Genomic DNA, 25163 nt, shown 5'->3' with positions numbered 1-25163 from the left:
ATATATATATATATATATATATATATATATGTAGCTATACTCCTATAAATTCGTTTTCGTTTTGTGTGTATTGATATTCATATTAAAAACCCTCTTTTCTATTTATTTAAAAAGAAAATACAATTTTCTTATATATGGGTTGTGGAATTGTATTCACTAGCAAAAGATCTAGCTAATTTGCATATTTATTTTAATTAATTCCCTATTAGTTTTTTCGGTTTTCTTATGGGATGATCATCTAGAGTTAACTATTATGTGTAATTATATTGATGCAGATATTCTACATGATTTATACTTGCATAATATTTGTGTAAAATCTTTACAGTAAACAAAAAATTGTTTCCATATATATGTTTCCATTTATGTATATATTTTTCTTTAATCTATTAGTCTATATATCTATAAAAGTGAAAGTGTCTGTGTACATTTCCTTACGCAATAACTCTGTCAATTTTAAGGCTACAGACTCTAAATTTGATATACAGGGTACTGAGATTTGGACAAATCTTTGTGATCGGTTTTCGGCCGGAAATTTGGCTGTTAAGAGGTCAAAAGTCAACGATTTGACCTTTGAGAACTCTACCAAATTCCTCCAACAATTTTGGGTCGAAACTCTTGAAATTTTAGATATAGGTTCCATGGACATGGATCTAACTTAATTACTTGATATGAGCCCAAAACAATAAATTTTAAGGGGCCATAATAGGGGCCAGAGTTAAGAAAAATTGACCTCTACGGTCTCTACCAAATTACTCAGACAATTTCTGGTCTAAACATTTGAAATTTTACATAAAGGGTATTCAGAGAAAGGGCAAGCTTTTTTATCGGTTTGGGTCGAAAAGTTTTAGTTACTAATATATAAATGTATGTAAGTATGTATGTTTGCATGTCTGCCCAACATTTTCGACAGAGACGACAGATTTTCTCAAGATCAGCATCGTTTCGAAGTTCGACCTTTCAGACAACAATATCGAAAAATTGGCTAAAAACATTAATATCTTCACCTAAAACTGGGCACTTTTCTATAGGGGGAGGGGGTCGCTTTTTTCGCCGATATTTTTTAAGTCATCCTCTCCTTTCGATTGTCTAGCCTAAATTTTTAAAAATGTCACTTCCGGTTTGGCGGTGGTCGTAACAGCATAGACGTCAGGTGTTTTCCCCATTCTTTTCCTCTTTTGCGGTACGGGTTCGAGCCTGCCTTCCTACTACAACTTTTTTTTTTTTTAATTATTTTTGCTCAACATACACATCCAAAAACCCGAGCAACGTCGGGCTGAAATGCTAGTATATATATATATATATATATATATATATATATATATATATATATATATATATATATAGTAAGCTATAAAATATATATGGCGATTAAGCTACACTGAATATTCCGCGTTTCATCCACTCTAGGACTCCTCAGGCTTATGAGCGAATTTTGTGGTTGTCTGTCGTTTTTATGTATGCACCTTCTATTAAGATTTTAGTTAGCCAATCAGCTTTCTAGTATCCATCGCGCCCTTTCTATCAGCCAATGAACATGCACTTATCGGACAAAGGCCTATTTGACCTCTGGTTGACTTGTTCCTTTGTGTGTGCTTTATTTAGCCTGGATATCTAGTTTCTTGACCTGTTTTAAATCTAGGTTAGGGTTTTTTTATGTTAGTTTATTTATATATATATATATATATATATATATATATATATATATATATATATATATGTTCATATAAACATATATATATATATATGTTCATATAAACATATATATATATATATGTTCATATAAACATATATATATATATATGTTCATATAAACATATATATATATATATATGTTCATATAAACATATATATATATATATATGTTCATATAAACATATATATATATATATATGTTCATATAAACATATATATATATATATGTTCATATAAACATACACACACATATATATATATATACATATACATATATATATATATATACATACACATACATATATGTATGATAATTTATGTATATTCATGTTTATTTAATTTATTTATTTGTTTATTTTCTATTGTTTTTGTTAGTTTTAAAACTATTTTGTATCGCTATCCTAGAGTAAATTTTATCTTGTGAACACAGTTGTTCGCTATTTCTCTTCTACAGTTTAATAGATGTTGGTGTTCTTTAAAGTACAGGATAGCAAATTTTTCATGAAGGCATAATCTACATGGGTTGTCTACACGTGGTAGCTTGTCTTATTATTTTCCATTCGACTACTGGCGAATGTCTGCTTTCCTTGAGTTCCCAGTATTATCAAATGCATTTGTGATGTAAGGTTTTATAAGGGTGTTAACTTTGGTGAAAATCGGACTGTTCCATTTTTTATCAGATTTTTTTCATTTACCGATCTTGAATCATTATCAGAAGCAATACATACATATACTATATTATATACTATACAAAACTTACTTAAGAACACTCCCAGACACATAAAGAACATTTGTGTAAAATTTCAGGAACATTGGCCCAAACGTTTCGGAGTTCATAGGGAATGAACTCACGCACGCACACATACAAAGTTACTTATATATATATATATATATATATATATATATATATATATATATATATATATATATATATATATATATATATGAATATGACTCGAATATCTATCTCTTCTTGAAAAACGTGTCTCCTGTCAATCTTATGTGTGCTCTTCCAACTTTTGATTTACAAAGTTGCTTACATTCTCATATGTACAAATATATCTATCTATTTACCCTAACCCTAAATACCTACCTATTTACCCTAACCCTAAATATCAAAAAAATATTTTATTTGTTTAAAAATGGCATGATAAATACAATTTAAAACATGGTCAAATCTTATTTTAATCATCTGAATTACTTAAAGTGAAATGGATTCGTTTCACTCCTTCAACCCCTTAAACCATGTTCTGTGTAGTTAATGAGTAAATAACATACAGGAATGTAAATAACTCTCACCCTAAAGATGTTTTGAGTAGTAAATGGGTGGAACGCATTTTAGATTAGAAACCATTCGGTAGATTGTATCAGTAGATCACGTATTTAGAGACACCTCGCACTTTATATGATAGGAAATACAGCATTTAAACTTTAGTTTTTCGTATTATTTGGTTTACATCTTATCCAAACTTTTATTGTCATTTATTGCCGGAACCATTTGTACCAGCTTATTTATCATAAAGATGAAAATTTTCGCTAATGGACCTACTGTTGTAGTGAAAGGCATGTCCAAAACGTGAGTACTGCTTTTAAACCTTTTATGATCTTTGTATTAAATTATTTTTTGCTCTCACACAGTCAAATATGTACATTTAGTCAAGTATAGTCTGCTGTGATGAATTGAGTACAATATGGAAAATTGTTGTTTCTCGGAATTGATATCTTTTTATGAAATATTTTTTTTAATATGATAGGTTTTTTTTGGTCAACACAAACGCAATTAAATGACAATGAAAGATGTGAGATGAAGAAAACTGTTATCTTTGTACAAAAGCAGCCAAAGACAAAAATAACAACAAAAAAAACAATCCTCAATTATTATTCTCTTTTTTGGTTTCTTTGTTTTTTTCCAAATTAATAAGTATTTCTCAAGATCCCCTCCCCCCTCAAAGAAATGCTTATTTACTAAATTCACGTTTTTTTTTTTTAAGTTGTAATATTGTTTCATGCCATGGTTTGCTATGAGTATAGCAGCTTTCATGTTCTTGTTGGGCTATCCCCTTGAATAATTATATTCTGTTTAATTTCCATTACTAACGATCACTATACTGCTGTCTCAGTGACTACCGTGCACTTATTAACCCTTATCCTCGAGTTGCCTTTGGGCCTTGATAAATGGTGACTCCCTTGTATAACCCCCCCCCCAAAAAAAAAAACCCCAAAGTATCTGTTTTTATAAGCAATTAAACGACCCGGATGTAAGCTTGACACAGAAAATAACAGCCGTTATTGTATTAATATATAGATGATTACTTCTTCACTGACCTGTTAACTGGGAAAAATCCCTTTCCCTGTTTTTATAAGTTGTAAAGTTACACATAGCTCTGCTTTTTCACATTTAGTTGCTATTTACAAAATTCTCAACCAAATGTTTCAGTCTCACCTGTAAAACTCTGTGCCTATTTACTTGCCCTTATATACTCATAATCATGTTGATACACAGGTTCTTATTTGATCACTATAGTTTTTTTTTTTTTATATAGGCATCACCACATTATCAAGGCCAAGAGGCCACTCAAGGATAAGGGTTAAAGAGTGTACAGTAGAAATTGGACAATATAGTAATCATTAGTAATGAAAATTTGGTAAATTTGATAACTTATATTGAACGGCTCATCAAGAACTTATTTACGTTAGACTTGAAGACAACCATATTGTAGTCAGCCGGAAAGCAGGAAAACGGAAGACAATTCCACAGGCGTGCATTTCTAAGAAAGAAGCTTTGTTCATGGAATCTACGTTTAGGTTTAGGCACAGATAAAGAGTGGGGGGAATTATTGATAGTGTTTACAGCTAGACGAGTGTTTCTTGTGAAAGTTTGGTTAGGGAAGACCATAGATTGAAGCTCAGTCGAACACTTTCCATGAAAATAACGATACATCAGAGACAAACTCGCAACATCTCTTCTGTGAGATAGAGGTTGCAAGGAAGAGAAAAGGACATCTCCTACGAGGCTACGAAGTCTATTTTGAAATCTATCAAGGCAGGCCAAGTCCTTTCTAGCAGCTCCTGCCCAGATGTGGCAACAGTATTCCATCCTTGGACGTACCTGGCTCATATAGATAGAGAATAGCATCAGCAGTGAGATATTTACCGGATCGATAGAAAGATACCACCATTTTTCCAGGTGTCTTGGCAACAGATTTGATGTAATTAAGCAACGTTGAGCCTGATCAGTACCAGATGAGTGAATATTTAGAAATACCAGGTACTACAACATCGACGTCACCCTGCAAGAACTGCAAAATCCAATATTGTCATCTCTGTCGACTGGGATGTATATGTGACTGGGAATTTTATGAATTTAATATCCCTATTTTATATTTTATGAATTTAATGTCCCTATTTTATATTTTATGAATTTAATGTCCCTATTTTATATTTTATGAATTTAATATCCCTATTCAAAGAAACTGGCTTAACCCACTAAGGGTGAAGACCGTTTTAATTCCTTTTTTTTTTTACTTATCCCTCTGACCGAGAGCGAAAGTAAGATCAGCCTTAATTCTGGGGAAAGTTCAGTTTCCATTAAAAGAGCAGTCTGGATTTGAACACTAAGTCCGGCACATTCACATATAGAAAGCTGACCATATTCTGTATCCCCTCCTAATCTTAGTTCCACTGACCCAAAGTGGCAGTGGCTGCCAATATCTCATTTATGGATTAAATTAAATTAAGATTATTGTTTAAATTAACAATATATACATACTAAGTATATTAACTAGAAACTATTGATATTCTGTTGTACCGTTAATTATTTATTTATATATTTTTACTTGTATTCATTCCAGATATAAGGAGTTACTGTGGTAGGCCCAGATTTATAGGCAGCGATCTATAGGATAGGGATTTGGGCATCAAGATGTTTTGTTCATGTTGCATTTAAATGTCTGCATGTAGGAAAACAGGAAGTCACTGCCAACATCATCATCATCACCATCATCAGCAGCAGCAGCAGCAGCAGCAGCAGCAGCAGCAGCAGCAGCAGCAACAACAGCATTTGATATTTAAAGTGTTGCAACTATCCAAACTCTGTCTGAGCAACAAAAGCACCTTCTCACACTTGCAGTCTGATGTATAATTGGGATTTAGCTGCTTATTGAGTAAGTTGAAAGTATGTACATCGAGAGGACACGAGTGCTATGAGTTGATCAGAGCACATTTTGCTAAAGTACAAATAGCGAGACAAGGATTCAACATTGTGATGATGGGACAAAGCTTGAAGTTTGGTCGATAGTGAAGAACCTATTAAGTTAAAGAGACATTTTTGGACTTTGTCTAAAGTGAGAGTCTAGTGGCAGATGCACAAGCCCAGATGTGGCAACAAAACGCCATGGTGACTTTTTAGATATATAAGGTATTCGCAGGTATAAGTAACTTTCTAGCACGGCAAGACAATCAGAATAAACCACTTTATAAGGAGCAGAGCGTCTCATAAGGCTTTCAGAAGTACGATCATCTTTCAAAAAATCAAAGAAGTTCCAACATTGTGTGGGATTGCCAAGATGTAACTGGCGAAGAAGATCTATTTTCGTGAGATAATTAAGATACAGCTGAACAAAAGGAGAATATAGTTCTTATTGCAGCTGCATTCAAAATAACTAAATATCTTGTAGAATTTGAATAAGAATTCAATTAAAATGTTACTGAATCAAATTATCTAAACGAAGACAAATATAAATAAAAACACAGAAATATAAATAATCCATTGAACCTCGATTATTTTAATAAGGACCTCGAAATCTTGATTAAAACGCAAAAGAAAAATGAGATTTAGTTGGTGCTTTTTGTCAGTGGGATTAAACCAAACATTTATACTACCATAAAATAAATACACGGATCTATATGGTAATTAATTCGGATAATAAGAGTTATTTATCTCCCTCTCATGGCAGAAAAATATGACACAAGTGTCGAAAAGTGGGATTGAAGAGCAAGTGCCTTGGAAGTGGAGCACTCAGGTTTACAAAAAGTGTCTTAGCAGTCCTGTTGGCATTTCTTTGTAGGGGCGCCTCAGGTGATTAGAAATAGCTAAATCCTTCTCGAAGGGAGGAGACAAAGCCTGGGAGGGTTGACTGCCTAGAACTGCACAGGACCAGCAACATACAGCAGTGAGTAGAGAAAATTAATTTCAGTAATGGCTTACATTCTGTTGATTTGGTGCTGAAGGAAAAAATTGCTGCCTCTCAGAAAAAAAAGAATATTTACGTTTTGTAATGTGTTCCTAATCAATAACGTTCAGAGAGGTGGAAACTACAGAACAGTGACCTCTGGAACTCAAATTGGAAAAGGACATCCAACCATATTCACCTGAGTCTTTGAGGCATACCATCAAGGAATTGGTCTCGGACATCACCAGAGTATCAGTAGACTCATGCGTGTCGCTGGTTCCATTGAAATTATGCCAAACTGGAAAGCATATTTGAATCTTGGATGCAAAAGATGTCGTTTCGATTGATCTCTAACTCCAAATGGTTTTAAATCAATTTAGATTTACTTGTACTGATCGAAAGAAAAATCATTAAAACCAAACACAATTTTAACGCGTAGAAATACATTAAAATATTTCAGTTAATCTAATTCCGATACAGGAAATGCAACACTTTGGAAAAAAAGCAACTCCAGCTACATATTTGTTTGGAATGATTTTCTCCAGCTTTCACATGCTGTCTAGATACTTGATATTATCCTGATAATAATAAAGAAAATGTGACGAAAATTACGATTTAGCACTTCTTACCAGTTTGTTGTATTTTCATAACGAATTATTCAGGGGTCATTTGAATGACTTATCATTATTAATTACCAAGTAAAAGTAAATATGGTTGTACCCAAAATACCTTTTTCTGTTTTTAATTATTTTAGATGCATTATTTGGACAGAGACAGAGTCTGTTATCAGCTATTTGTAAAGGATACATTTTAACATGTGCTTGTTGCAATTCTGTATCTGCAAAGAAGCAAAGAATCGATATAAATATGAATAACAAGAAAATGGCGCCCTTTTCAAGCAGAACAGCTTCGTTTCAGTTTTACACTATTGAGCGGTGTAGTATTGCGCCGTCGGATTCAGGGTTGTACTATTGTGATGTAAAGAACACTCAGAAAGGGTTGTAATCAACTGAATTCCTTCTAATACACTGACAAAAAAATCTTAAACAGATATATAAATAAAAATAAAAAGGTTATGTAAATGTTTTTAAAAAGACACGTAATCACGTAAGCAGGATTTGTCCTTCTTTTGACACGATAACAAGTAACGTTCTTATTTTTTATTATTTATCTATTTTCGAAAGAGTGCCATGTGCAAGTGGAGAAGGAAAAAACAGAGTTATGCAAAATTTGTGTCGAGAATTGTCTAAAGTTCCGACTTTTTCTTTTGGCTTTCACTTTAATAAGAACATGAATTTATGCGGTGAATTTATTCGACACAATATGATTCAACTCAAAAAAATAAATAAATTAAGATTAAAGTTAAGGTGTTATTGTGGACCCTCATCCCTTTAAAAAAAACCTTGTTAAACTTTGTGATATATTTACATTCTATGGAGGTCAGGCGCGAACGAACACCCAATAATTTTATTATACCATATTTCTTCAAACTGAAGCATAATTATCAAAGTATACTTACGCAAATAGATATGAAAAGTCTTTATTAAATTTTGTGCCATATTTCCATGGAATACAGGCGCGAACGCAGACCCCACAATTTTATTATACCATCCCTATTTAAGTTGAAACATACTTATCAAAGTATTCTTATGTACATCTATATCAAAAACACTTGTAAACTTTTTTTTTTCATTTTCTTATTTCCATATCTCGGGGGCCAGGCGCAAACGCAGACCCCATAATTTTTATGAACCACCGTTCTGCCAGATCAAACATACCCATTCCTGATCTTCGATACATCTTCTATCATTATATGCAATCAGTTTTTTTTAAATAGTCAACCATATAGGAGCCTATTCGTGATCACACACACACACACGTTCAGCTTTATATTATATATATATATATATATATATATATATATATATATATATATATATATATATATATATATATATATATATGTGTGTGTGTGTTTATATATTTGTATTTATAGGATTCATACATAAACTAGCGAGTAACATAAAATAATGACATTTTTAAATTATCATCTTATTTTTTTTTATTTGCACAACTCCTCTCTAAAATAAAAATAAAAAACAGGAGCCCCTATTCAGTTTTACCCCCCCCTCCACTCTATGTATGCCATTGTGTATAAGACCTGTATTGGATGAGAAAATGATAAAATGGCAAAATGACAAACAATTTTCGTCTTCTCTCTCTATATTTTTTTAATTTTTATTGTTTTTTTGGTTAACATAATTGCATGCATGACACTCAAGCCAGTGGGCGCTGTCTAAATACAGCTTATATACAATAACCATACATTGCTGACCTAATACATGCTTGATAAAATTTCTCATAAACTCCCAGCAGTTAATATATTGTTTCTGCTTATAAGCCCTTGGTGTAATCTTTCTCCCTCCAGTTGGGTTGGTTGATTTAAATCACCGACACGCATAACAAAACAAATATATATTATTTCTCCCTTTATTATGGCCAAAAAGACAACAGCATACAGAGAAAGTGGAGACATGGATGCAGCAATCTCGAAGCCAAAATGCTTTTCTTATTTTAAATAGCGAAAGGGGTTTGGTTATTCATATACCTACTATGCTAGATATCTTTGTGCAATCTTGAGAGACAATGGATACCTTTTGTAAGAGTGTCTTCATTGGGAGTACGTTGTGAAGTAAGGGGTGTGCAATCTCCAACCACACCTTTTCTGAATCGTCAATTTCAGTGGCAAGGAAAGATCCAGGACGACTGGGAACAATACCGAGTCAATAATTTCCCCCACTCCCTATCTGTGCCTAAATCAAAACGTAGATACCATGAACATAGCTTCTTTCTTAGAACTGCACGCCTGTGGAACTCTGTTCCGCTTACCTGTTTCCCTCCCGACTTCAACCTGGATGTCCAACACAAACAAATTCCTGAAGAATCGCCCCCCCCTAATAATGACACCTTACCAATTCTCCAATACTATTGCTACACTATCCCTTTGATTACTGTACACACAATAGCCCTTATCCCTGAGTGGCCATTGGGCTTTGATAAGTGGTGAACTCCATGTAAAAAAAAAAAAAAACTCTCCAAAATAGTAAGCATGTTACCTGTTGTTTAACATCAGTGGTATACTAAGAATCAGTGTGCCAACTTGATTATGCTGTATTTAGTACAACTGTCATATTACATAAACTTACTTGTCACTGAGTATGTACACAACAATTATAACCTTACCAACAAACCAGAACAAAATTTAAAGCATTAAAACATCGTAAAGTTTGTAATGAATTAGTTATAATTCACTTAAAAATATCAATAATAAAACATAATATTTCAGACTATCTGATCAGTATTAGGTGTGATGTGCATTGTCATGTAATCTATATATAGATATAGATATAGATATGAAATAAAAAATTGTTTACCTTTCGCCAGACTGTCCATTCACGTGTGATCACCTTTTTCTTCACCGTGTGCCCTCTGCTCCACTTTTTGCTGTTGGGTGGGATCTTTGACTTACTTGTTGTTTCATCAAATACTTTGTATGCAAAATCCGATCCCCCGTTTTAGGAGGGGGGGGTTTCTTTGAGGCTCCGCGGATTGGGGACTATCCACTTGTCGAGTGTTTCCTTTTCAGATTAAATATGTTTTTAACTCTTTTTCAAGGTGTTTTTTAACATGTTTTATTAACTGTTTGCTCATATATATATATATATATATATATATATATATATATATATATATATATATATATAACTCAATTTTTTTTTTTCATTTTTCTTAAACTTTTTCTTCTAGGGGTGGGACATCCTACCAGATGTCTGACATTTACCCCTATTTTAGTGAGTCCAACCAAGAGATCTTTTCAGGATTCTAGCCGTCCCTTTCAGCGCAATCGTTTGTATTTCACTTGCACTTGGTTCACCGGGTATGCTTGCTATGTGCTTTTTAAAGTTCTTTTTGATAAGCCCAGTTGCTCCTATAATGACTGGTATAATTGAAACGTCTTTTAGTTTTCAATTTCGTTTCATATCATACATAAGTCCTTGATACTTTGTTATCTTTTCCCTCTCAGCTCTGTTAAGCCCTGTATCATTGGGTACACTGACCTCTATTATGGTCGCTTTTTTGTTTGCTCTGTCCCAAATCACTATATCTGGTTTAACAGCTGCGTTTTCAAGATATGTACCAGTCGGGATTATGTAGTCATAGTGAATGGTGTAGTTGTCATTCCCAACTGTTCGTTCAGGTATATGTTCCCAGGATTTTTTACTACACAGAATGTTGAGTTTCTTACATATCTTCCAGTGAAGGTATTTGCACACTCCGTTATGGCGATCTGTATAATAACCATCAACTAGTGTGCATGCATTTATGAGCGATAAAATAATCAGTAATTCGTGTGAGATTCTGTAGCCTGGATCATAGTTTCGAATCTTACCAGAAGTACAAGCTATGGTAAAGAGCTGTAGATGACAAACATGTGCCCGTGGATAATTATTTAATATATAATACATCAAATATATACATATATATATGATCAGTATAGGATGTTTGTCCAAATTTCCAAAGAGTTAATTTCAGATCTATGTTTAGAAATCATTCATCATTTTATATCTATAGAGATAAAAATAAAAGTCTGTTTCCAGGAGAGAAATATCAAGTAAGTATCCAAGTAAGTAACAAATTGGAACCATGCAACTATTTTATGATCTTTCTCTGGACATTTTACATCACTTTTACTATTGCAGATGGATATCTCCTTTGTAACGTGTTACTTCAAAACAATTTACCATCCACTCTTTATCTGTCTGTTGAACAAAGACAATAAAAAACAACATCAGGTGAAAAATGTTCCCAATAACAAAACTCGTTTTACCGAGAATTCCTATGAAAAAAAGAAATGCAAGTAATTTTCTACGCATTTAATTCTCGGTTTAAATAAACAGAAAACAAGACAGTTAATTGGAAATCTCTTCTTTTTAATTTCACTTTCTATTTTCCTCTTCAGCTTGGGCATCTGAACTTTCATAAGTGATGATCAGCAAATAACTAATCGTTAGTAACTCTTCTCTGTGACTGATACTAAAGTCAGACATTGACTCACAGCTCTCTCTCTCTCTCTCTAATATATATATATATATATATATATATATATATATATATATATATATATATATATATATATATATATATATATATATATATATATATATATATATATATATTATACGGCATAATCACGTTGACACACCGGTTCTCGTCAGATCACCGAAGTTAAGCAACGTTGAGCCTGGCTAATACCAGATGGGTGACCATTTTGGGAATTCTAGGCGCTGTATGTGCTCTCCGCTTATCTCGGCATTGTTTTCCAGTTTTCCAGTCGTCTTGTACCTCAACTTGCCAATGGTATGCAACAATGTTGACTCAGGAGAGGCGTGGTTAGAGGTTGTGCAAGTCTTGCCACACAAATTTCACGCGCAGGCACCCTTACAGTGGGTATCCATAGTCTGTCAAGACTGATGGAAGCCTTCATATATATATATATATATATATATATATATATATATTTATATATATATATATATACATATATATATGATTTTCAGAATGTGAGAGATTGTATATAATAAATTCCACAGCCAAACAACGTCGCAGCCCACAAGAGTCAAAGAACCGGAAGTCCAAGACTCGAGTTTCGCCCTTATATATATATATGGCGTCAGGATGTGTTGAAAAGAAATCAATGAATTTCCCACTCACAAATGTGAGAGCTAAAATACAAATTATTTATTTAAAAACTATATGTTGCATATTTAAGAAACATACCATGATTTCATTTGGGTGGATTGGCTTTTAAAACGCCCTTTAATCCATGAAAGTGACTTAAAAAATGAAAACAAATCGAAGAAAAGTAATTCACCGGTAATCTTATATAAACGCTTTATAATCTTATATAAACGCTTTATTGTAGGTCAATATTCTTTTTAATTTTGAAATTGCTATAATGGCAAAGATATGAAATTTGGTATAACACTGCAAGAGCATAACAAGGTGCCTCATTTCCCTGATTTTTGTTGAATTTGATCGAATATTTTGAAAATTATGCTAATTTATTTCTGGTAATTTTAAATCTATATCACTTTATTGCAAGTGTCTAAAAATGTATATTTTCGGTAATAAAACTATTCTAACTTCATATTTCTATTTATATGAAATAAAGAACATATCCAGTAACAAATGTCAACCAAAAGCAAGAACGAATTTCACATTATTTTGTTTAAGGAAATATTTATCAACATAACTTCAATGCTTCAAAATCACTTTGAATAGCCTCTTGTTAACTAATGGTGTCAATTAGCGGATTTGAGATGATGTAATGCTATAGGAAACTTCCAAAATCTTCATCCAAAATTCTCCTCCTTCAACGAAAATTGAACACCTCCTTCATAAACTTTCATCTTTATTATTGATCAGGGCTGCTCAGTTGGGTTTATATAATAATAATGTTTTCACCTGAAATTGAGGTGATTTGAAGGATCACTAAACAACAATATCACTACATGATTTTATTTATTTCGATGTATTAATATATAATCAGAATATGTTTGCCTTACAAACGACATCAATGTTTTTTGTTTTATTAATGTTTAGTATTAGCTATTTGGAATATTTACCTTTCCTTTTAAGGGATGTCAGGATGAAACGACATGTAAGTAAGTAATAATGTTTTCACCTGAAATGCGGAGATCTGAAGGTTCCTTAGACGACAAAAGCCTGACATAATTTTACTTTTTTTGATATATTAATATATAATTAGAATTTGTTTACCTTCTCAGCGATACCAATTGTTTTGTTGTTTTATTTATTTAGTATTAGTTATTTGGAATATTTCACTTTCCTTTTAGGGATGGCAAAATGATAACGGCCGAAGCGAATTACGGTAATGATATATAGATAATAATGTTTTTATGTGAAAAGAAAAGAGGGAGAATGACGAACAATAGGTGTAGAATGATGCGCAAAAGAAGAAAAAGTCTGAATTTTTACATCTCCATCTGTAAGGAAAAAAACTTGTAAAGGGTCAAAAGTTGAAAAATTACAAGAGAGTCAAATAGTAAGGAGCAAAGAATTTAAGGCAATAAATGAACGTAAAATGAAAGACAAGCACGAATCTAAAACAAAAGTCCTCGCTATGGTTTTGAAAATGTAACTTGAAGGTTAGGGTAGAAGCCCTAATATGTGCTGCACAGGTGAAAGTACTAAAGACAAATTATATGAAGTATCACATTCATAAAACGACCGACAGTTCCCTGTCTTGACTGTGTGGACTGAAAATTGAGAATGTACAACACCTCGTCAGTAGTTGTAAGAAGTTAGCTCAAAATGAGTACAAGAGGTGCCATGACAATATTACAAGAAAAGAATACATGTAAAAAAAAAAAAGAGCGTTGTAATGTAGTGAAAAATGGTATGAGCATGTTCCGGAAGGTAGGGGGAGTGACCATGTGAAATTATTGTGGCATATGAATATCCAATGTGATAATTTGATTGAAGCAAGGAGACCAGATTTAGTCTTGTAAGGGAAAATAAAAAAAAGAAATACAAGACAATCGTCAAGTACCAGCCCAGGTGAATGTGGAGGAAAAATCAAAATTCGGAAAATGCCAAGACTTGAAAACGGAAATGAAAAAAAAAATCTGTGGAAGTTGAAGAACGTAGAGGTTGTATCTGTTGTGATGGGCGTTTTGGATAATGTGACAAAAGCATTTACCAAGTGGATTGAGAAAATTATTGAGGACTGACTTGCTGAAACCCACTAGAATCTTGTGGAAAATACTGGATGCTTGAAATAAGAAAATATTGATCGTCTATGGTTATTTGTTATGATCCGCCTATCAGCATAAAATTGGCAATAACAACAGCCAGACACAAAATGTCACAACATACATAATAATAATAATAATAATAATAATAATAATAATAATAATAATAATAATATTTATAGTGTCGGAATCGACTAGAGAGAGGAAGCACTAATCAGATAACAAAACTGAATGAGTGCAACGTGGACTTGGACCTTGAGGAGGTTTATTACCACCCAAATTCCAATGAAGACTAATGGTCATTAAAGTCGTTCTTTATGATAAAGAAATTCTTTTGAATAAGATAGTGTTTTCTTTATTTCGGATGCACTTTGTGTTAGTGCAAATGAGTTCAGTGTTTACGATATCGTTTTATTAAATTGTAAATAGTTCTATTTAAGATTCTTGCGTGCAAACATGCTGCATCATATGCTGGAAATGATGAGTGCTAAAGAATTTCATAGAAACTGGCTCTTTGTTTTCCTATAATGTCAGAATTTTCATAGTAAAAATCGACTTCATTCTATTAATATAGAGATTATAGAAGATTAAAATGAAAAAAAAAATGGATTTCTGTTTTCTTTGTTATCCTTGAATGCACTGGACTATTGAAGTGTATCCTTGGTACAGGGACCGACTGCTTCTGGACATTCTGCATAGTAAGAGACTTGCCCGTGACAAATTTCATATACATAGATTAAATAACCTTTGAGTTGTTAACAGACAAGAGACAGATTTACTTTGATCTTTTTATTACAAAGATTTAAATTGTATTTTCTCTGATATTTTATTTCATCTTCTTTAAACAAATAATGGTTTCCACCGTTTAAAGTTTCTGTTATCGCTTAAAAGCTGCATTCATTGTTTGAAAGCCGGAAGCTATTCTCTTCAATTTATTCTGAATTAATGATAGTCTAAAGGAAAGGAATAACAATAAAATTAACTTTCTTTATGTTTTTATGTTTAGAAATATTCACCAGGAAAGTAAGTCAATGAAGACGGATGAATAAAAATGTGTTTCCTGTAAAAAACAACTTTTACATAAGTAAGATACGACTAAGAAATGACAACGATTATTTGTACGATGCGTCCATTCAATAAAAGCATTGCGCATTCAAAATACTTGTTTTCAGCTCAAGTGTAACAGACTGACGAAAATATTATTTAAAAGTAAAATCTGACAGACTGACGAAATTGCTTAAGTTTAAGACTAACTAATAAAAATGATATTTTGAACTACAGCATGAAAGATCAATAAAATATGATTTTAAACTTAAGCGTGATAGACCAATGTAAAGGTTATATCAAACTTAATGACAGACTGACGAAAATGATATTTAAACTGTAGAATAACGAAAACAGATTGTTGGGCACATTTCGAATAAGATATGTTCATTAAAATTGCAAGGTAGCAATAAAACTGCTGTTTTAAATTGAAACATTATAGATTGAATGACAAAGCCTCTCCGAGATATAAAACCAATTTTGAATAATAGGAAGAACAGGGAGATAAAAAACTCATTGCGGATGTTTGAAAAGAATACAGTTTATTAAAAAATGATGATATGTTTCTGCTTTGTTGGCTTTAAAAGACATCTTAAGTCTTTCAAAATGTTAACTTCTTAACGAAATCAGATATTAGATTTGTTCATATTCACAAATGCATTACAAATGGAAGAATAAAAATATAAATACACACACGCCACATACACATACACACGTATATATATATATAATATACACATACACACGTATATATATATATATAATATGGTTAAGCTTAAACATGGAAAAGTAAAGGGCCAGTTGTTAAAACTGTAAAAGTAAAGAACAAGATATTCTAGTAAAAAATATAATAAATTTATAACTTAAAATGTAGCATTATTAAGAATTGATTATATAATATTATGAATTGAATTCAAAAAAGTTATAAATTTAAAATATGCTTAAATATGAGATTTTTTATTTCTGCAGGTTTTGTATTTATTATTATAAACCCAATTCTTTATCGATTATTATATTGTACTCAATCTATGATAGTGATTTCAAAACTACAAAAATGATTTGGGTGCCCTCAGTTAGAATTGAAACTCAAATATATAGCCCGGCAGCTTTATTCGATATCCTCTGAGCCTCGTCCATAAGCATATAGAAAGTTAAAAGTAACGTTATTAAACTTATAATTGTTTATTTGCACATGAGTAAAATATCACTTTAAGTCGACTTATGCCTGGCAAGTTCAATTTTTGTTCAATTTTGATACCTTAGCAGCTATTTTTACCTGCTAAAAACAAATCAAATTTGTTTCACAGGTCAAAATCCCCTATATATCAAGTTGCAAGTTTGCTGATCAAACACTGGCAGAGGAGTTTTGTTGAGACCGTTTCTCAGACAGACATACAAGGTTATATATATATATATATATATATATATATATATATATATAGAGAGAGAGAGAGAGATAGATAGATACATAGATAAATAGATGTTCTTTAGTCATCCTACATTAGTAAGTATAGATAAAGCGTTGAAAATTCCGAGCTTTCAGTCAGCCATTACTGACAGCAAATCGGTTCCACACAGACTAGTTTTCCTTTCAATGACTACCTTCAATGTGATTAATGGACGATCGGCATTTTTCTGTGTGTCTGAAGACCAGCGTATGGGTTGTCTTGCAGGCTCATCATAACGAGTGACATATCCTGCCAGCACTAGTCATATCATCCTTACAACCGCTGACACACGAGGCAAGGCTCCATAGTTACTTGTTCATGTTATAACTTTTCCCGGAGATGTTATAAGCTGATCGTAGTATTCTGGTATGTGGACCATGTAGCTACTTTCTATGCACCATGTTCAGTGTCTACGAGCTGTACAGATGAATTGTCTTGATGTAGACCTTCCTGATCGGAGACTTCTACTCTTTCTGTAATGAATGAAGCACACATCATGACTGTGCAATCTTTACAATGTATATATATATATATATATATATATATATATATATATATATATATATATATATATATATATATAAACTACTTCATTTACTCACATAAAATTAATATACGAAAGTATAAATTTATGCGTAAACTTTAAGTATTTACTTCAAAAGTGCTCAATACGTAGGTAGAGCTAGTTAGTAAGTTATAAAATATATATGGCGATTAAGCTACACTAGATATTTCGCGTTTCATCCACTCTAGGACTAGTCCTAGAGTGGATGAAACGCGAAATATTTAGTGTAGCTTAATCGCCATATATATTTTATAACTTACTATATATATATATATGAATAAAAAAGAATACGAAAAGTATAAAAGCTTATAACTTTTCTTTATTCGTTTTCAAAAAATATTATATATATATATATATATAAAAATTTAAAAATATTATATATATATATATATATATATATATATATATATATATATAATATATTTATTTATATAGAAAAATACTACATAGTTGCTACACTGAACCTGCTAATGTTTCAGAGCAATTAGTTTATTAAAAACCAAAAGTACCTCGTCAGGAGACAGAAATAAAGTTTATCTGCTATTCAAAGCATCTGGTTCTTAAATCATTTAAGTTTAAAATATAATTTTTCATTAGTCTGTAAGTTTGAATAGTAATTTTGTTAGTCTTTCAAAGTAACTTATCTCTGGCCAGGTCTTTATTGGTCCCCAACTCTCTCTCTCTCTCTCTCTCTCTCTCTCTCTCTCTCTCTCTCTCTCTCTCTTCCATATTTTACTTGTCAGAAAAAAAGTTAGTTTATGAGCTGGCCAAACGAGTTTTCAGGAGACATAGAGATCTATTGCATAAATTTTTCACTGGTCAAGTTTGATTTTTTATTATCTTCTAAAGAGTCAATGCTTCAGCTTATTATAATTAACACATGCATTATTTCTATCTATATATAAAGTTATGTATATATATGTGTGCGTGTACAGGATTCACTCCTAGACTAAATAATCGATCATAAACACATGAATTTGGATTATTTGGATTACTGAGTGTTATTTTCATAATGTTTCGACTGATGTAACCACCAACCTTCTTCAGGTGTCTTTTGTCCAACTTGGGAATTTCGGACAGAATACTTTATTTATTCCATGGGAGAATATGCCCTTGTTTCGTCAGTTGTGACCGGGTTTCTATGAAAATTCCTGAGTTCATAGATAGATTCTTAAGTTCGACAAGAGACACTCGATGACGGCTGAAATATTATGAAAATAAGACTTAAGATGAGAACAGTAGTCGGAATAATACAAACTTGCGGGACTTGTTGAAATTCCACTATGGACTCTTTCCTATGTAATATATTGATGTTGGCATTCTGTGAAAGTTCAGCGTAAATGAAGACACCCTGATATTATTTTAGCTCTTTTGTTAAAACTGCAAAAGTATTTATGTAAGCTAGTAGGGACGCCCGGCGTAGCCTGGTCATAAAATAAGCTTAAATATGATATTTTAATCTATGCAGATTTCGTATATATTATAATAGAATCAATTTTCTATCGATTCTTATATATTATAAAGTTGTGATTTCAAAAATAAAAATAGATATCCATATGACTTGGGTACATCAGCTTGAATCGAAACCAAAACTAAAACTTATATATATATATATATATATATATATATATATATATATATATATATATATATATATATATATATAACTTGAGTTCCTTCAGCTATAATCGAAACCGAAACCAAAACTTATGATGAATTCTTGGTAAAATTATTTATTGCAAGAAATAGGTCATAATTAGGGCTAGGACACCAGCATATTCTTTTCATTGTTTTTACTCTCGAGTGTGTATCCGATGATGTCTTATATGCTTTTATATAGAGTGATGTGGTTCTCGATTGATTAACACTGTCTAATACATACTCGAGAGTCAAAACAATGATAAGAATATTCTGTTGTCATAGCCCTAGTCATAACAATTAAACGACAGTCATTCGGAAGAAAAAAGATGCAAGCGTGACACACAGAATAACATACACGTTATCGTATTAATATATAGATAATGCAGAAGAAAATTTAGAAACATAACAAAATTTGTACTTGGATTTGTCAAAAACATCGATTTGACTTTCATTAATAAAATTTATTTATTTTATCTGGTTTTGTATATTTGAAATATTTCCCTTAAATTTGTCTTTATTCCTTTACTCGACTCTTTTAACATAACAACACATCTTTACACTTTATAAGTATGTATGTATGTATTTCGTATATATTCTAATTATTGTTTTTCTTTTTTTTTGCAGGTAAGTTGATATATCTTCTTGCTAGGTGTTTTCCTTAAACCAGGTAAGGTTTTTAAAGGTAATAATTGATTAGTTTTATAAATTTTTATTCTGAATTCCACTTTTCCGCTTTTAAATATCTAAAAGAAACATATTTTAATGGTTGTGGTTGATTGTGTTTGGTTTTGTATAGAACATATTGACATCTATAAACATTTTATCAAAAACTATATTTTTGAGAAAAGACAATGGACTGTCAGAAATATTGAAAATTACATTAACACCTGTACATAACATGTTTTTATAAGACTGTTTTTCTTTTTCTTAGGTGAAAGAGTTCATCACATTTAACAGAGAAAAGAATTACACACACACACACACACACATATATATAAGAATAGAAGTTATTGTGAATCCATTGATCGAAAAGTGTATATGTGAAAATAGAAGGCTTTGAACAAGTAACATTTTCCTTTTTATTTATTACACGTGTTTCAGGTCGATAGACTTCAGAATTCTGAGGATGACGTCTATCGCCGAAATATTAATTTTAAACAAATAAATATTTGTTTATTTTCATAATATTGTGTTATAATTTGGCTTATAAACGTATTTTGTACATATTTTATTTTAAAATTCAAACAACACTATTATCACGGAAAAAACAACTCTGACTTTTATACATGACATATATATATATAATATATATATATATAAAGTCATATATATAGCATAAGGAGCCGTAATATGGAATATATATAGTTTAATTTAGTTTCTGGTAAAAGCGTGGTTTAAGTCCGTCATAAAAAAATAAGGTACCTTCTATTTTTGTGAAATTTTAATAATTCATTTTAAACATAAATTATTCCCAAATTTCAATTTCTGTGGAATATTTTAAAGCATTAGAAAATTTAAATATTTAAAATTTACATTGAATTTGAGACCTAACTATTACACACAAATTTAACAAGATTCCCTAAATTTCTGCTTAAAACCTCCTAAGCTTAACCCTTGACTATTTGCCATATTTAGGATCCAAATGTTTTAGAATCAAAATTATCTAATAAATTTTGATTAAAATTGGAATTAAGATTCTAGACATAAGGTTTAGTGTCATTTCTTGATTTTAATCTTTTTTAGGTGACATAAAAGTGGTGCACCTCTTTGCAGTTTGGAGAATTAATTTTATTTGTCCTGGGACGGGTATCTTTCCTTTTTTTATAAACAAGTCTCAACAATGCTTAATCACGCAAGTGGTAAATTCAGAAAAATTCTCAACTTTTATGTAAATCTTAAAAATAGATTTTTTTTTCAAGAAAGACATATGAATAAATCTCATACGCCTAAAAAAATGTTCAAATTCTTTCACTAAACCTTAATCCCATAATCGTTATCTAATCAATATTGATTTTTCACAATTTAAGAAGAATTTATTGATCCATTTGTTTTTTTTTTAATTTATGTTATAATTTTGGCATGTTGTGTAGCATTCATTATATATTTTAGAATAACTTTATTTTTGTATCCTAATATATAATCTTTAGTTTGGAAGAAAGATATCCAACAGTGCTCAATTATTAAATAATAAGAGCATCACACCTGGTAAGAATTCCATATGTGGTGGTAAATAGAAATACTCTGATGAAACTAGAATTTAGAGAATATTTATTAATTGGTTATTTGTATTATTATTCATCGGACTACTGTTCTTATCTTGAGTGTGATTTTCACTACGTTTCGGTCGATGTAATCTCCGACCTTCTTCAGGTGTATCTTGTTGAACTCAGGAATGTTTCTTTCAAACTCAGGAACTTGGATAGTTCGACAAGATACACCTGAAGAAGGTCGGAGGTTACATCGCCCGAAACGTAGTGATTACACTCAAGATGAAAACAGTAGTCCGATGAATAATACTACAAATAACCAATCCTCATCTAAAAATTTCAGAAATGTCTTATTAATTGGTATCTAATACCTACTGTCAAATTTGCACAAAAAACAGAGGTATCTCAATTTTCATGAATTGCTTGCATTTCCTATTACTCCTTTTTACATAAAACTAAATATAGCCCACATTTAGAGCCCTTACACCTGTTGCAAGTGTTGAAAAATTCAATGATTATTCCTGTATTTGCAAATACAGGGTAGAATGATAAATTCGTCACGCTTAAGAATACAGCTTTATTTTAAAGCTTTTATCAAAAAAAAATCAATTCAGGTAATTTGATTATGTAACAGAGTTGATATTTATTCAATGTAGCCACCTTCAGATTTAATCACCGCCTCAATACAGGTCCTGAACTGGGAGCTGAATCCTGCTGCCTCACCCAGTGTCTGCCAACGACCACCTGATTGCACCAGGGGATCACCAAATTCTTTAGCACATCCAGGTGCACTTTGGTGTTGACTTTGAAGCCGACTTCAAAGATGTAAGGTGGCATGATGTAGCCCTCACTTGAAACCACACCAAAGACTATAACCGTGGTCGGAAACTTCGTTTTCATCACCCTGGGCATGTCCCTGTTATTTGTGGCAATCCAGTGATGCATTTTGAGGCTTCTAGCAATGATCTTATTGTCATAACTTGGATCGGTAGAGAGCATGAGTCACTTTCAGACATGATAGAAGGCTCCTATCACTCTTGGGATTTGTACACGTGGTCTGTAGTACATGGTCTGCAACAAAAAAGAAAACCGGGTTTCCTCAAACAGAAATGAAATCATATCGTCTTTTCTAAGGTGACAATTTTATCGTTCCACCCTGTATATAAACATATATACGTACCTAACTTTACATAAATAGAGATTATCTCACCAAGAATGATGTTCAGAGTATGATTATCAAGAGATGGATTGGATTATAGATAATCATGCATTGTGAATAACAAGACTAATTTGCGGATGTACAGTGCCAAGTATAAGGGACATTATGTTCTTTACACAAAAAATGCATTTCGTCATAGACCCTTTTAAAAAATACTTATTCTGTCTAGTCATAGATGTTATTTTGGAGTTCAACTTAGATCCTATAACAATGAATAATATGTTTCTGAACCTTTTAAATAAACTTGAAGAAGGTCGAAGATTACCTCGACCGAAACGTGAGAATAACACCCAAGATGAGAACGGTATTCCAAATAATTCAATGAATACTAATTTGATGATAAAGTGATGGAGATTTGTAGTAGCTGTTTGTTACATTTTATTAATTGATGATTCAGGAGGTGAATGTTGAAATTCGAGATCTTTTCATTACATCCACATTTTATGTTAAAATTAAAAAAAATTAGTAATATCAAACAAAACTCCATGAATAAATATTTGAAGATATAAAAGATTTGGAGCATAAATTCTTTTCTTAAAATTACTGGATTCGGCATTAAATACATACAAAAGGATTGATATGTCATAACACAAAACAACCAACCACACTAGATCAATGTGCTAAACCATAATTCTACATTTAATAATCAAACACATCTGTTATTGGTACAGTTACTAGACGACTCATAAGCCGTTGAGTCAACATTGGTACATTGTATATTAATGCATACATTTAGTGTCTGGAATCGATTGTGAAAATAAATAGATATTTTAAAAGTACACTTATTTATTAGTAGTTTGTGGAAAGTGTATTGGAAATCGTATAACAACTTATAAAACATTCTTGTTTACAATATTTTTACGTATTTCTAACTATTAACAAAAAGAATTTATAAATTATTTTGAAGCGGTATCTTCAATTAAGCATATTTCATGAAATGTCTTTCAAAACACAATTATTTACAGTCAAATCGATGTCACCTATTCTATAGGTGTTATATTTAACGATGATCATTATAATGATGGTTGTAAAATTTTTTGAAAAAATAAAGACTTACTTAACCGATTCATTTGTGAGACTGATAGTAATTCTTTAGAGGTTGTTTGTCTAACCAAACTGTGTATTATGATTTGAGAACTAGTGAGTTCAACACGTTTTTTGTTATTATTTCAAGTACATTATCAGTGTGTGAGAGAGAAAAAAATTCCTTTACTGGATATTTAAAGAGTGTGTTTCGCTTTACTTTTTTAATAAATTCTCACGACATATTAATAGATCTTCCGTTTTTTTGTTTCCATGCCTTTAAATTTTAACATTTTGTATTCTTGAAAACTTATTATTTCTACCCTTCAGAATTACCTCAAATATAACTTTCGTTGGCATTGAAAAGTGTGATTAGATAGCGAATCTAGTTGAATAAAAAAAGTTGAGTTGCAAACGTTGCTTAACCCATACTAATTTACTAATTTTAGAAAGAATTCTGCAGTGTTTCAACTCCACAATAACACAGATACCATTATATGAACCCTAAATTACGTGTAGAAAGCACTAAAGTTACACCCACTTTTTATGGACGCCAAACTATAGATGTAAATGTTACACACACACATAGATATGTGTATATATATATATATATATATATATATATATATATATATATATATATATATATATATATATTGCTCTTTTTTATTGAGCAATCTTAATAACCTCGTTTTAATTCATAAGTTTTTCCTCTAACTTGGTGTATGTACCTTTAGTCTGTCTTGAGAGAAAATGGTTAGGCCTTGTAAGGATTTTACATTCAAGGCTGCCATGGAGCAAAGTTTACATAATCACCAACCTTATGTAGATGAATAGACAGCTTTTTAGCACCTAGTATTTTCAAATATTCACTCATTTTGTATTTACCAAAGGAAAAGGTAATAACAATTGAGCAATGAGAAACAATATATTAGTTTTAATTATTATAGTAAACTAAATTGAAGGAAGTGTTGAAAGGCGAACACGTTTCAAAGTAAATACTAAAATTTATAATTTTCTTATAATTATAATGAAGAATTCAGAGAAATGTTTTTGGAGCATTTGATCTTTTTTTTTGTCCTTTTTGGAAAGTTGGGGGTATGACAAAGTCAACAGACTTAAACTTTTGTGAATTTTCCCTTTTGAGGATATCTAAATGCTTTGAGATGAAATTAAGAGTCCCCATCAATAAACTGTCAGCAGCAGCCGCCAATTGATTTTTTTTTTATATAGTTGCATACTTTTTGCACTCATTCAATGCGTGAAGATCTTTGTTCTCCTCTTATTTTCATTTATATAATAAAATGAAGTTAGTTTA

At 31.4% G+C, this 25163-nt stretch overlaps 1 long non-coding RNA gene and 1 pseudogene across 1 annotated transcript in view; both read left to right on the top strand.

Annotated features, from left to right (window-relative positions):
- LOC145246042 (uncharacterized) overlaps window positions 1-25163 on the top strand; it is a 344239-nt gene that overhangs the window by 186676 nt on the left and 132400 nt on the right. The gene's annotated exons all lie outside the window — the stretch shown is intronic.
- Window positions 12100-12217, top strand: LOC145246217 (5S ribosomal RNA; annotated as a pseudogene).

Source organism: Euprymna scolopes, chromosome 23 (genome assembly GCF_053919585.1).
Source record: "Euprymna scolopes isolate OS-2025 chromosome 23, ASM5391958v1, whole genome shotgun sequence".
In the NCBI taxonomy this organism is placed as follows: Eukaryota; Metazoa; Mollusca; class Cephalopoda; order Sepiida; family Sepiolidae; genus Euprymna; species Euprymna scolopes.
This window is presented reverse-complemented; position numbering and strand designations above follow the sequence as displayed.